This window comes from Zea mays, chromosome 2 (assembly GCF_902167145.1).
Source record: "Zea mays cultivar B73 chromosome 2, Zm-B73-REFERENCE-NAM-5.0, whole genome shotgun sequence".
NCBI lineage: Eukaryota > Viridiplantae > Streptophyta > Magnoliopsida > Poales > Poaceae > Zea > Zea mays.
Window position 1 is genome coordinate 171,835,677 of NC_050097.1, and position 14,951 is coordinate 171,850,627.

Consider the following 14,951-nt stretch of genomic DNA (forward strand, 5'->3'; position numbering starts at 1 on the left):
TATATTGTCGCAGGCCATTGTTGCGCGCAATTGCTTTGGATGAGGCAAACCCTTAGGGACTACGGTTACAAATTAACCAAAGTTCCTCTTCTATGTGATAATGAGAGTGCAATCCGCATGGCGGATAATCCCGTTGAGCATAGCCGCACTAAACACATAGCCATTCGGTATCATTTCTTACAGGATCACCAACAAAAGGGGGATATCGAGATTGCATATGTTAACACCAAAGAACAATTAGCTGATATCTTTACTAAGCCACTAGATGAGCAAACATTTACCAAACTTAGGCATGAGCTAAATATTCTTGATTCTAGGAATTTTGATTGATGTTTTGCACACATAGCTCATTTATATACCTTTGATCATATCTCTTTGCTATGACTAATGTGGCTTTCAAGTGTATTTCAAGCTAAGTCATAGATTGAAAGGGGAAATGGAGTCTTCGGCGAAGACAATACTTCCACTCCACTCCATCGAATTATTCATCCTTCGTCGTCGCTCCGCACCGCTCTCCAATTTGGTATAATATTCACTCATATGCTATTTACCATAAGGGGAGAAAGTAGTTAAAAGGGCTCTAATGACTCCGTTTTTGGCGATTCATGCCAAAGGGGGAGAGAGTATTAGCCCAAAGCAAAAGGACCGCACCACCACCAATTTCAAAAAAATTTAGTCTTTCAATTTGTTTTTAAAGTAGTATTTTCAAATTGGTATCTTATTATTGATACAATTTCAAATTGGAATACCCTCTTCAAAATTAATATATAAAACCCTCTTGAACACTAAGAGAAGGATTTCATTAAGGGGGAGTTTTGTTTAGTCAAAGGAAAAGCATTTGAAACAGGGGGAGAAAATTTCAAATCTTGAAAATGCTTCTCAAAACCTTACTCATTTACCCTTGACTATTCGACAAAAGACTTTGAAAACAATTTCTAAAACATTTGCAAAACAAAACAAGTGGTGCAAGCATGGTCCAAAATTTTAAATTAGAAGAAAGCCATCCATGCATATCTAGTAGAAATAATTATTGGTTTCATTCCAAGTAACCTTTGCACTTACATTATGCAAACTAGTTCCATTCTACACTTTTATATTTTCTTTGGTTTGTGTTGGCATCAATCACCAAAAAGGGGGAGATTGAAAGGGAAATAGGCTTACACCTTTTCCTAATTGATTTTGGTGGTTGAATTGCCCAACACAAATAATTGGACTAACTAGTTTGCTCTAGACTATAAGTTTTACAGGTAGACGATGTTTGTTTAGACAAGCATGTCTATCCCTCGCCGTGCACACGCATACGCACACGTATACGTGTGTACGTGCACGTTCTATTACACACACACATGCGTACGCGATCTATAGACGCACGCATGCGCACATGCATACGCGATCTATAGACGCGCACGCGCGCGCGGCACTCGCTCCGCTCGTACAGTACCGCTACGCTCGGTATACAGAACCCTCCCCTTAGAGGGAAGAACCTGTAACCTCGCTTCGCTCCACGGATAGGAAGGGAGCTAGGGCCTCCGCTCCCTTCCGTCAAGTGCCCAAAGGTTCACAATAAACCAATAAAAAGACCAAGAAAGGGTTCAAACAAAGAGAGCAAAAGACAACAGAAGTGTGCCCTGGTCTGGCGCACCGGACTGTCTGGTGCACCACTGGACAGTGTCCGGTGCACCAGGGAACCAACCTCTGAACTTGCCACCTTCGGGATTTCTGGGAGCCACTCCGCTATAATTCACCGGACTGTCCGGTTTAGCACCGGACTGTCCGGTCTGCCAGCGGAGTAACGGCTACTACAGCGCCAACGGTCGTCTGCAACAGCAGTTAATGCGCTACAGTGCGCGCAGAAGTCAGAGCAGAGCCAGAAGGCGCACCGGACAGTGAACAGTGACTGTCCGGTGACCCAGATGTCAGAAGCTCCAACGGTCAGAATCCAACGGCCAGGTGACGTGGCTGGCGCACCGGACAGTGTCCGGTGGCGTACCGGACTGTCCGGTGCGCCATGCGACAGCAGCCTCCACCAAACGGCTAGTTTGGTGGTTGGGGCTATAAATACCCCAACCACCCACCATTCATTGCATCCAAGTTTTCAGCCTTCAAACACCTTACAAAAGCTATAGCATTCAATACAAGACACACGAAAGAGATCAAATCCTCTCCCAAGTCCAAAGATCATTCCAATCAAATAGTGACTAGTGAGAGAGTGACTTGTGTTCATTTGAGCTCTTGCGCTTGGATTGCTTTTCTTCTTCATTCTTTCTTATGTTCAACTCAATTGTAACCAAGGCAAGAGACACCAATTGTGTGGTGGTCCTTGTGGGGACTTAGTGTCCCGTTTGATTGAGAAGAGAAGCTCACTCGGTCTAAGTGACCGTTTAAGAGAGGGAAAGGGTTGAAAAAGACCTGGTCTTTATGACCACCTCAACGGGGAGTATGTTTGTGTCGGGTACCGTAATTATGGGTACCCCCAAAACACGGCTGGTAACCACCATCAGCACAAGCTGCAGAGACTGATGGGCACGATTCAAGTCAAGGCTTCGTCTAGCCAAGGGGCACGATCTCGCCTCGCCCGAGCCCAGCCTCGGGCAGGAACTGTAGTCCCAGACGAAGTTACGTCTCGCCCGAGGGCCTCATCAGGCAGTGGGCGCACCCTCGGCATGCCCGAGGACCAACTCGAGCAGGCTTCGTCGAGAAGCAACCTTGGCCAAATCGCCTCTCCAACCGACTGTATCGCAGGCGCATTCAATGCGAGGATCGCCTGACACCTTATCCTGACACGCGCGCCTCAGTCGGCAAGGTCGAAGTGACCCCAGTCACTTTGCCCTCTCGCTGACCGATCTGACAGGAAAACAGCGCCGCTCACCCTGCTCCGACTGCTGTGCCAGCCGCTCGGGCAAGCCTGACAACAGCAGGTTTAGCCTCAGGCGCAACAGGAAGCTCCGCCTCGCCCGACCTTAGGCCTCGGTCTCGGGAGGAGGTCTCCACCTCGCCCGACCCCAGGGCTCGGCCTCAACCTTGGCCTCGGAAGGTGGTCTCCGCCTCGCCCGACCCCAGGGCTCGGCCTCAACCTCGGCCTCAGGAGGAATCGCGTCCTCGCCCGACCATGGCCTCGGCCTCAGAAGAAGTCTCCGCCTCGCCCGACCTTGGGCTCGGACCGACCGCGCCACGGGGGATACATCATTACCCTACCCCTAGCTAGCTCAGGCTACGGGGGAACAAGACCGGCGTCCCATCTGGCTCGCCCCGGTAACAAGTAATGATGGCTCCCCGCGTGCGTCCATGACGACGATGGTTCTCAGCCCCCTACGGAAGCAAGGAGACGTCAGCAAGATCCCAGCAGTGCCGACAGCTGTGCTTCTACAGGGCTCAGACACTTCTCCGACGACCACGTTATCGCCTACACAGGGCTCAAGCACTTCTCCGACGGCCACGTTATCGCCTACGCAGGGCTCAAGCACTTCTCCGACAGCCACGTTGGCATGTACACAGGGCTCAGGCACCTCTCTGCCAGACACGTTAGCGCATAGCTACACCCCCCATTGTACACCTGGACCCTCTCCTTGCATCTATAAAAGGGAGGTCCAGGGCCTTCATGCGGGAGGGTCGCGCGGGAGAACGAGCTGACGAACAGGCTCACTCTCTCTCTCGCGCGAGCGCTTGTAACCCCTACTACGAGCGCACCCCCCTGGTGCGAGATAACACGAGCCTCGTTTCCCCCTTGTGTTCCATCTTGCGCCAACCCATCTGGGCTGGGACACGCAGCGACAAATTTAATCGTCGGTCCAGGGACCCCCCGGGGTCGAAACACCGACAGTTGGTGCGCCAGGTAGGGGCCTGCTGCGTGTTAACGGTCAACTTCCCGTTGAGTTCCAGATGGGTAGTCTTCAGCAACCTCTTTAGCCCGGGACGGTGCTCCGCTTCGTGAGTCTCGAGTTCATGTCCCTCGACGACAGCTACGACATGGTACTCCTCCCCCCATAGCGTGACAGCAACCACGACGGTCGTCAGCTCGCCCGGCGGCGGCGGACTCGACGACGTCTTCCCTTCGTGGCGGAAGAGCAGCATCTGGGTTTGTCCCGCCACCCTCCTCGCCACAGGAGGAGGAGACAGGGCAACCGTGGCCAGGCAGGAGGCGGCACCACGTCGACTATCGAGTGAGTCAACGACGCCGGCACCCCAGCGGGGGACATGTCGAGCATTGTCCTCGCAATTGAGACAACGACGGATGTCGTTTCCCCGCAACATGCCAACCTCAAGCGGACAGATGACGCCAGCACACTCGCGAAGGGCTTGCTGGGCGTTAGCCTCGTAACTGAGATAACGGTGCAGTCCGTCCCCGACGTGACTTCGTCACCGTCCATCAATCGAGAGGTACCGTCCGTTTTCCACCATGTGCCTTTTTAGATTCAGCTTCGATCCACCAAGCGACCCTGCTTTGGTGAGCGCTTTCGTAAAGGCATACCCTAACCTTCCGGGGTACCATATGTGGTCAACCTGTGACCGAATGACGATCGTCTCAACCTATGGGCCCCCGGGTTCCGAGGAAGAGGACGGTCCCGACTCCAGTTGGGATTTCTCCGGGCTCAGTAATCCCAGTGCCAGGCGAGACTTCATGACCGTATGTGACAACTGCCTCTCCGATTGCTCCGATGATGGCCACAGCCTTGACGACGAGGGTTGTGGCCCAAGTCGCGAATGTTTCCACATCGATCTAGGGGGTCACGACGAAGGCAACCACCTCGGTATGCCGGAGGATGACGATCCCTCTGGGCCTGAGCCTCGCGTTGACATCCTACGGGAGCTAGCTGTGGTCCCAGTCCCTGTGGGGGTCAGGACACACAGCTCAAGAAAATCCGCGAGATGCAGGCCAAGCTCGACGAGGAAGCAGGGCAACTTGTGCAGCTCCGGCAAAACATCGAGCAGGAGTGGGCAGGCCGAGCACTCGCCGGAGAAGCGCGTCATCAGGCCCGGGACGTCCAGCATCGTATCGTTGACGATGCCAGGGCAAGGCTGCCCCCGGCCTCTAGCGGGGTCGGCCAGAATCTAGCTGCAGCGGCAATACTACTCCAAGCAATGCCGGAGCCATCCACCACCGAGGGGTGGCGTATCCAGGGAGAACTCAAGAATCTCCTGGAGGATGCCATGGTCCGACGGGCCAAAAGCTCTGCCTCCCGAAGGCAAGGGTGCCCCCCAGAGCATCGCGCAGCGACTTCCCGACTCATGCGGGAGGCCTCGGTCCACACCGGGCGCACGCGGGACGCGACACCTGCAGCCCCGGGTCGCCTCGGCAACGAACACCACCGCCGCGATCGTCGAGCCCGCCACGACGAGAAAGTGCGCCGAGGCTACCACCCCAAGTGTGGGGGACGCTACGGTAGTGAGGAGGATCGGAGCCCCTCGCCCGAACCGCCAGGTCCGCAAGCCTTCTGCCGGGCCATACGACGGGCGCCGTTCCCGACCCGGTTCCGGGCCCCGACTACCATCACCAAGTACTTGGGGGAAACAAGGCCGGAGTTGTGGATTGCGGACTACCGGCTGGCCTGCCAGCTGGGAGGAACGGACGACGACAACCTCATCATCCGCAACCTCCCCCTGTTCCTCTCCGACGCTGCCCGGGCGTGGCTGGAGCATCTGCCTCCTGCGCAGATCTCCAACTGGGACGACTTGGTCAAGGCTTTCGCTGGAAATTTCCAGGGCACGTACGTGCGCCCTGGGAACTCCTGGGACCTCCGAAGCTGCCACCAGCAGCCAGGGAATACCTGCGAGAGTACATCCGACGGTTTTCAAAGCAGCGCACCGAGCTGCCCAACATCACCGACTCGGATGTCATCGGGGCGTTCCTCGCCGGCACCACTTGCCGCGACCTGGTGAGCAAACTGGGCCACAAGACTCCCACCAAGGCGAGCGAGTTGATGGACATCGCCACCAAGTTTGCCTCCGGTCAGGAGGCGGTCGAAGCCATCTTCTGGAAGGACAAGCAGCCTTAGGGACGGCAGCAGGAAGACGTCCCCGAGGCGTCCGCCCAGCGGGGCACGAAAAAGAAGGCCAAGAAGAAGTCTTAAGCGAAACGCGACGCCGCCGACGCAGATCTTGTCGCTGCCGCCGAGCACAGGAACCCTCGGAAGCCTCCCAGAGGGGCCAACATGTTCGACAAGATGCTCAAGGAGTTGTGCCCCTATCACCAGGGTCCCATCAAGCACACCCTTGAGGAGTGCGTCATGCTCCGGCGCTACTTCCATAAAGCTGAGCCACCGGCAGGAGATGGCAAAGGCCAAGACAACAACAAGAAAGAGGGCAACAAGGAAGAGGAGTTCCCCGAGGTCCACGGCTGCTTCATGATCTACGGTGGGCAAGTGGCGAACGCCTTGGCTCGGCACCGCAACCAGGACTACCTGGACTGGTCCGACAAGCCCATCACCTTCGACTAAGGCGACCACCCCGACTGCGTGCCGAGCCCAGGAAAGTACCCGCTCGTTGTCAATCCCGTCATCGGCAACACACGGCTCACCAAGGTCCTCATGGACGGAGGCAGCAGCCTCAACATCATCTACGCCAAGACCCTCGGGCTCTTGGAGATCGATCTGTCCACGATCCGGGCCGGTGCGGCGCCCTTTCACGGGATCATCCCCGGGAAGCGCGTCCTCCCCCTTGGACAACTCGACCTGCCCGTCTACTTTGGAACTCCCTCCAACTTCCAAAAGGAAACCCTCACGTTCGAGGTGGTCGGGTTCCGAGGGACCTACCACGCGGTGCTGGGGAGACCGTGCTACGCCAAGTTCATGGTCGTCCCCAACTACACGTACCTCAAGCTCAAGATGCCAGGCCCCAACGGGGTCATCACCGTCGGATCCACGTACCGACACGCGTACGAATGCGACGTGGAGTGCGTGGAGTACGCTGAGGCCCTCGCCGAGTCCTAGGCCCTCATCGCCGACCTGGAGTGCCTCTCCCAGGAGGTGCCTGATTTGAAGCGCCATGCCGGCAACTTCGAGCCGGCCGAGGTGGTTAAGTCCGTCCCTCTCGACCCCAGCAACGACGCCTGCAAGCAAGTCCGGATCGGCGCCGAGCTCGACCCCAAATAGGAAGCAGTGCTCGCCGACTTTCTCCGCACAAACGCCGAAGTTTTTGCGTGGAGTCCTTCGGACATGCCCAGCATACCGAGGGATGTCGCCGAGCACTCACTGGATATCCGAGCCGGTGCCCGACCTGTGAAGCAGCCTCTGCGCCGTTTCGACGAAGAAAAGCGCAAAGCCATAGGCGAGGAGATCCACAAGTTGATGGCTGCAGGGTTCATCAAAGAGGTATTCCATCCCGAATGGTTAGCTAACCTTGTGCTTGTGAGAAAGAAAGGTGGGAAGTGGAGGATGTGCATAGACTACACTGGTCTAAACAAAGCATGTCCGAAGGTTCCCTACCCTCTGCCTCGCATCTATCAAATTATGGACTCCACTGCTGGGTGCGAAACCCTATCATTCCTCGACGCCTATTCAGGTTATCACCAAATCAAGATGAAAGAGTCCGACCAGCTCGCGACTTCTTTCATCACAACTTTTGGCATGTACCGTTATATACTATTATGCCATTTGGCTTGAGGAATGCAGGTGCAACATACCAAAGGTGCATGAACCACGTGTTCGGAGAGCACATCGGCCAAACGGTCGAGGCTTACGTCGATGACATCATTGTCAAGACGAGGAAAGCCTCTGACCTCCTCTCCGACCTTGAAACGACATTCAAGTGTATGAGAGCGAAGGGCGTGAAGCTCAATCCCGAGAAGTGTGTCTTTGGAGTCCCCCGAGGCATGCTCCTGGGGTTCACCGTCTCCGAGCGGGGCATCGAGGCCAACCCGGAGAAAATCGCAGCCATCACCAACATGGGGCCTATCAAAGATTTGAAAGGAGTACAAAGGGTCATGGGATGCCTTGCGGCCCTGAGCCGCTTCATCTCACGCCTCGGCGAAAAAGGCCTACCCTTGTACCGCCTCTTAAGGAAGGCCGAGCGCTTCACTTGGACCCCCGAGGCCGAGGAAGCCCTCGGAAACTTAAAGGCGCTCCTTACAAACGCGCCCATCTTGGTGCCCCCCGCTGCGGGAGAAGCCCTCTTGATCTACGTAGCCGCAACCACTCAGGTGGTCAGCGCCGCAATCGTAGTCGAGAGACGAGAAGAAGGGCATGCACTGCTCGTCCAGAGGCCGGTTTACTTCATCAGTGAAGTGTTATCCGAGACCAAGACCCGCTACCCACAAATCCAGAAGCTACTGTACGCAGTAATTCTGACGCGGCGAAAGTTGCGACACTATTTCGAGTCTCATCCGGTGACTGTGGTGTCATCCTTCCCCCTGGGGGAAATCATCCAGTGCCGAGAGGCCTCGGGTAGGATAGCAAAGTGGGCAGTGGAGCTCATGGGAGAGACAATCTCGTTCGCTCCTCGGAAGGCCATAAAGTCCCAAGTCTTGGCGGACTTCGTGGCTGAATGGGTCGACACCCAATTGCCAACAGCTCCGATCCAACCGGAACTTTGGACCATGTACTTCGATGGGTCGCTGATGAAAACGGGAGTAGGTGCTGGCCTGCTCTTCATCTCACCCCTCAGGAAACATCTCCACTACGTCATGCGCCTCCATTTCCCGGCGTCAAACAACGTGGCCGAGTCCGAGGCTCTGGTTAATGGGTTGCACATCGCCGTCGAGCTAGGGGTTCGGTGCCTCGACGCTCGCGGCGACTCATAGCTTGTCATTGACCAAGTCATGAAGAACTCCCACTGCCGCGGCCAGAAAATGGAGGCCTACTGCGACGAAGTTCGACGCCTGGAAGACAAGTTCTACGGGCTGGAGCTCAACCACATCGCTCGACGGTACAACGAGACCGCGGATGAGCTGGCGAAAATAGCCTCGGAGCGGACAACGGTTCCCCCTGACGTCTTCTCCAAAGACATACATCAACCCTCCGTCAAGATCGACGACACGCCCGAGCCCGAGGAGGCCTCGGCCCAGCCCGAGGTATCCTCGGCCGCCGAGGGTGAGGCCTTGTGCATCGAGGGAGAGCGGAATGGGGTTGCGCCAAACCAAAACTGGCAGACCCCGTACCTGGAATATCTCCTCCAAGGAGAGCTACCCCTCGACAAGGCCGAAGCTCGGCGACTGGCGCGGCGCGCCAAGTCGTTCGTCTTACTATGTGATGAAAAGGAGCTCTACCACCGCAGCCCCTCAGGCATTCTCCAACGATGCATATCCGTCGCCGAAGGACAGGAGCTATTGCAAGAAATACACTCAGGGGCTTGCGGTCACCACGCAACACCTCGAGCCCTCGTGGGAAACGCCTTCCAACAAGGTTTCTACTGGCCAACCGCGGTGGCCGACGCCACTAGGATTGTACGCTCCTGCCAAGGGTGTCAGTTCTACGCAAGACAGACGCACCTGCCCGCTCAGGCCCTGCAGACAATACCCATCACCTGGTCGTTTGCTGTGTGGGGTCTAGACCTCGTCGGTCCCTTGCAGAAGGCACCCGGGGGCTTCTCGCACCTGCTGGTCGCCATCGACAAATTCTCCAAGTGAATCGAGGTCCGACCCTTAACCAGCATCAGGTCCGAGCAGGCAGTGGCGTTCTTCACAAACATCATCCATCGCTTTGGGGTCCCAAACTCCATCATCACCGACAATGGCACACAATTCACTGGGAAGAAGTTCCTGGACTTCTGCGAGGACCACCACATCCGTGTGGACTGGGCCGCCGTAGCTCACCCCATGACGAATGGGCAGGTGGAGCGTGCCAACGGTATGATTCTGCAGGGACTTAAACCGAGGATCTACAACGATCTCAACAAGTTCGGCAAGCGGTGGATGAAGGAGCTACCCTCGGTGGTCTGGAGTCTGAGGACGACGCCGAGCCGAGCCACGGGTTTCTCGCTGTTCTTTCTAGTCTATGGGACCGAGGCTATCTTGCCCACAGACTTAGAATACGGTTCCCCGAGGAGAAAGGCGTACGACGACCGAAGCAACCAGACCAGCCGAGAAGACTCACTGGACCAGCTGGAAGAGGCTCGGGACGTGGCCTTACTGCACTCGGCGCGGTATCAACAATCTCTGCGACGCTACCACGCCCGAGGGGTTCGGCCCCGAGGCTTCCAGGTGGGAGACTTGGTACTTCGGCTGCGCCAAGACGCCCGAGGGCACCACAAGCTTACTCCTCCCTGGGAAGGGTCGTTCATCATCGCCAAAATTTTGAAGCCCGGAACATACAAGTTGTCCAATGATCAAGGCGAGGTCTATAGCAACGCTTGGAACATCCAACAGCTACGTCGCTTCTACCCTTAAGATGTTTCAAGTCGTTCATATTCCTCGTTCTCTTTACATACACAAATAAAGTCTAACCGTCAAGGAAGGGTCAGCCTTGCCTCGGCAAAAGCCCGACCCTCCCTCAGGGGCTAGAAGGGGGGAACCCCCTCTGCGTCAAAATTTTCCTCGAAAAAGTCTTTTGCCAGAACGTCTTTCGTACCGTTTCGACTGCTTCGATAGCGGGGTCCTAAAAACGACAAGAGTACACGTAAGCGGCAAGGCCGACTGAGCCGAGGGACTCCTACACCTCCGGGATACGGATACCTCACTCATCACCTTCCGCGAAAAGTAACTCACGCTCAAACGAGGGATTCTGCTGCCGAACGAGTCCTAACGCTTGAAAACTTTTCTGCCAGAACGACTTTCGTGTCGTTTCGACTGCTTTGATAGCGGGGTCCTAAAAACGACGAGAGTACACGTAAGCGGCAAGGCCGACCGAGCCGAGGGACTCCTACGCTTCTGGGATACGGATACCTCACTCATCACCTTCCGCGAAAAGTAACTCACGCTCGGACGAGGGACTCTGATACCAAACAAGTCCAAACACACGAAACAAGAGGAAAGAAAACGCAGCTTTATAACACAACGATAAAAGTGTTTAGGCCTCAGCGGTCGCGAAAAACATACGCATACTTCAGACAAACTGTTCCTGCAGGTTCGGACATCGGCAGAGGGAGCAGCAGCACCCTCGGCGTCGTTTCCACCCTCGGCAGATCCTGGCCCAGCCTCGGACGGCGACTCGGGCGGAAGGATCTCCACCTCAAAGGAGGATGCCAGCACCGCGCTTGGGCCATTGCAGCCAGGGTCTCCGCAAGGGTTCCGGCCCGAGCGGATGCCTCGGCTGGCCGCTCCGTAGCCTCAGCCAGCTGTCCCCCGAGGACCTCAGCCCGGCTCACGGCCTCGGCAGCGTGACTCCGGGGTTGGTCCCGCTAGCGGACGACCTGGCCAAGCTCCAGCCGCCGCTGCTGCACCTCCTCGGCCAGGGAAGCCACGTGCTCCCGGGCTGACGAAGCCTCTTTTCGAGCTGACTCCGCCTCTGTCCACGCCGACGCCGCTGCCTCCGGCTCCAGCTCATCACAAAGCGGCCGAAGGTTCTAAAACTGAGCAAGAGGAGCCTCGAGCGGCAAGGTCGACCGAGCCGAGGGACTCCTACGCCTTCGGGATATGGATACCTCACTCGTCACCTTCCGCGCAAGGCAACTCACGCTCGGTTAAGTGGTTCCGCTAGCCGACAAGCAAGTTCTAGTGCTCGAAATGAGGAAAAAACACGGTATTACACTCAAATACCCAGACGTTCAGGCCTCGACAGCCACAATGAACAAACACCCATGTTCAGGGTACCATTACAAACAGGACTTCGGTTCCACTCCCGCGGGTATGAACAACCTCCACACGAGAGGGCCTGCGGGACAACAAACTCCGGGTGGCTCGCCGGTGACCGCTGCACCAACAGCGCGACAACGACCTCCGTCTCGGACGGCAAGACAACAGCAGCGATGGCCCCAGGGCAAACGCTACCACTGGAAGGCCCTCGTTCACATCCCCTCACGGGGGACGAGAACCAGCCATTAAAGCCAAAGAGACGGAGGCCCGGAGCGTAGGTGGCACTGACGGTGTCGTCGGCGGAAGTAACCGCTTCGGCAGAGGCAGCCTCACCTATGGTGACCACCACCTCAGCACCGACGACAGCGGCCACCTGCCCACCAACACTGCACCAGCGAGTGGCGGCCGCCCCAAAGCGCACCGACAGGTCCTCACTCCCGTTCTCGCTACGAGAATGAGAACGGGACCATCCCAGAACACGAGTACCGCCCTCGTGGCATACGACGTGTTGTGCAGCCGACGGCGCAGGGAGGACCTGGACGTGGCCGGCTCGCACACAGCACAACCGCCGCCTGGGGTGGAGGACGGATAGTTGCACCCTGTCCAAGCAGCAACAGTTCGCCTTCCCCCGTATGGCTGGAGGACGCCTCCTCCGCAGAGCTGGAGGATGCCTTTCTCCCCCGAATGCCGGAGGAAGAAGCGGGTCGTCGGCCCACGCGGAGGCAGGCCCCGACTTGCCCCACCCTCCTCCCCAGCAAGGATGATGAAGATCCTTGAAGCTCAGGGCGGGGCAGAGGCCACAGCCCGGCTTGCTTCTCCCCACCACCGAACTGGTGGTCATCATCCTGGATGACCATTGGTGAGGGGATGCAGCCGGGCTGCATGATGAAAATCCTTGAAGCCGAGCGATGGCTGAAGGGTGCCAACCCCCGCGAGGTCGTGCTCCTCCGACAGGCAGCAAGACGAAGGCAACACGGGTGCTCCCCATCTGGGGGCTCGGAAGGTGGAAGGGCACGATGCATGAGGGGAGTGCGCTGGCATGGCTACCGCCCGGGGGATCGACCCCTTTTTAAAGGTGGCTCTCCCCACTCGCATCCTCAAGAGTCACGCGCAAAGTCTTCACTGACGTGCTCCGAGGTCCTCCCCCTATGACATGGGGGCTGGGTCCTACACGTCAGGCAAGCTGACCCGAAACGGAAGAAGCCAAACCGTCGCACGCGGAGCATGTAACCGCCCCGCGGTTACAAGCACTCCTCCATCCTCGCCGAAACCAGCGGTCGAAAGGGAGGACCGCCATGCAGGTGGCGTGCAACCGCACCACGGGGGCGCACCCCTTCGGCTTTGTCACATCCAGCATGGAGGCCCAGGCCCACACGTCATGTAACCGGCGCGCCAGTTACTACGTGCAAGAAACTGCACCGCCACTTGCGCCAATGCCGCGCCTTCTCGACTGAGGGACCGGTGCCGCGACTCGAGGCAACCCTGCGCATGGCCCAACAGTGCCAATCGAGCACAACGATCACGGGTCAGTCAGCCGCGGGAGGAGGCGCGACGGTTGATATGGCCAAAAGTGGACCGACAGTAATGGCGACAGCAGACGAGTGGAAGCAGCGGTCAAATCGCCTGCAGGCTCACGTCCCCTCCTGAAGCGGCAGGGGAGCCCTCTCCCACGACGTGAAGACAACGCGCCCGTGTTTCGTTCCTCGAACGGCTCGCGCACGCGGCCGCCCCGCGAATCGCCCGTCCCGTCGCATTAACTCCTCAGCAGGGCAAGCGACACCTTTGGCAGGTGAAGCGGGTGTCGTTTCACTTTCGCCATGATGACCGCGTCAAAAAAGGTGCGCCACACCATTTAAATTCATATCATTTTCCTCTTCCCCTTTCTCTCTCTTGCCAACAGGGACCGGGAAAGGGGATACTTCGAAAGGGATCCTTCTCCGCGAAGGAAGCGGGCCCCGAGCCCTCCTACTGATCAGGGGTTCGAAGGCTGGCCCCTCGAAAGGGTTCGACAGCCGCCCCAGAACACTCGGGCTCCACGCCCACTACTGATCAGGGGTTCGAAGGCTGGCCCTTCGGAAGGGTTCGACAGCCGCCCCAGAGCACGCAGAGTGAGGGATGACTCTAGGTATGTCCGTTACATGGCTGAGGCTCGGGCTACGCTCTCGAGGTACCCTAGGACATTTCCGAGACCAGCAGGAGCGATTTTGTAACGGAATCCCACCAGAGGGAGGCATCGAGCCCTCGGACCCTATCGAACGGGTCTGGGTCTGGCAAATCACCTGCAGGTACTTTTGGAGCGCGCCTTTGGGCCACTAGCCGACCCTTATCGAACGGGGCACGGGCGTCCACTCGGATCACCCGTTAGCAACTCACTAGAGACACCATGTTCGGCGCCCTCCGAGGGCAACATGGCGCTTCCCCCCCCCCCCCCTTCCTCCTTGCGGAAAGGCGACGAAGGGGCGTATAATGAAAGTCGAGACAGTCCTTGATCGCCCTCTCGCTCCGTGCAGAGGCTCGGGGGCTGCTCTCGCAACCCGGCTACGGCCAACCCGTTGACAGCGTCAACAAACCAGCCTAAAAACTCGGAACCTGACCATGCACTCGTGCTACAATCAGGTCGCATGAGGGAGCAACCAGGCCGGTCGAGGCATCACGAAAGGCATTAAGACCTCAGAGGAGTCAAACCACTCCTCCGAGGCCTCGGGGACTACACCCGGCGGGTGCGCTCGCGCGCACCCGCCGGAACAAAGTATAACCGAGAAAGGCCGGTCCCCTCGCAAAAAAGTGCGACAAAGCCTCCAAGCGAGTACCAAGACTCCCTTCGAGGCTCGGGGGCTACTGTCGGGTACCGTAATTAGGGGTACCCCAAAACACGGCTGGTAACTACTATCAGCACAAGCTGCAGAGACTGATGGGCATGATTCAGGTCAAGGCTTCGTCTACCCAAGGGGCGCGATCTCGCCTCGCCCGAGCCCCGCCTCGGGCGGGAACTGTAGTCCCGGACGAAGTTACGTCTCGCCCGAGGGCCTCCTCAGGCAGTGGGCGCACCCTCGGCACGCCCGAGGCCCAACTCGAGCAAGCTTCGTCGAGAAGCAACCTTGGCCAAATCGCCTCTCCAACCGACCGTATCGCAGGCGCATTCAATGTGAGGATCGCCTGACACCTTATCCTGACACGCATGCCTCAGTCGGCAAGGTCGAAGTGACCGCAGTCACTTCGCCCTCTCGCTGACCAATCTGACAGGAAAACAGCGCCGCTCACCCCGCTCCGACTGCTGTGCCAGCCGCCT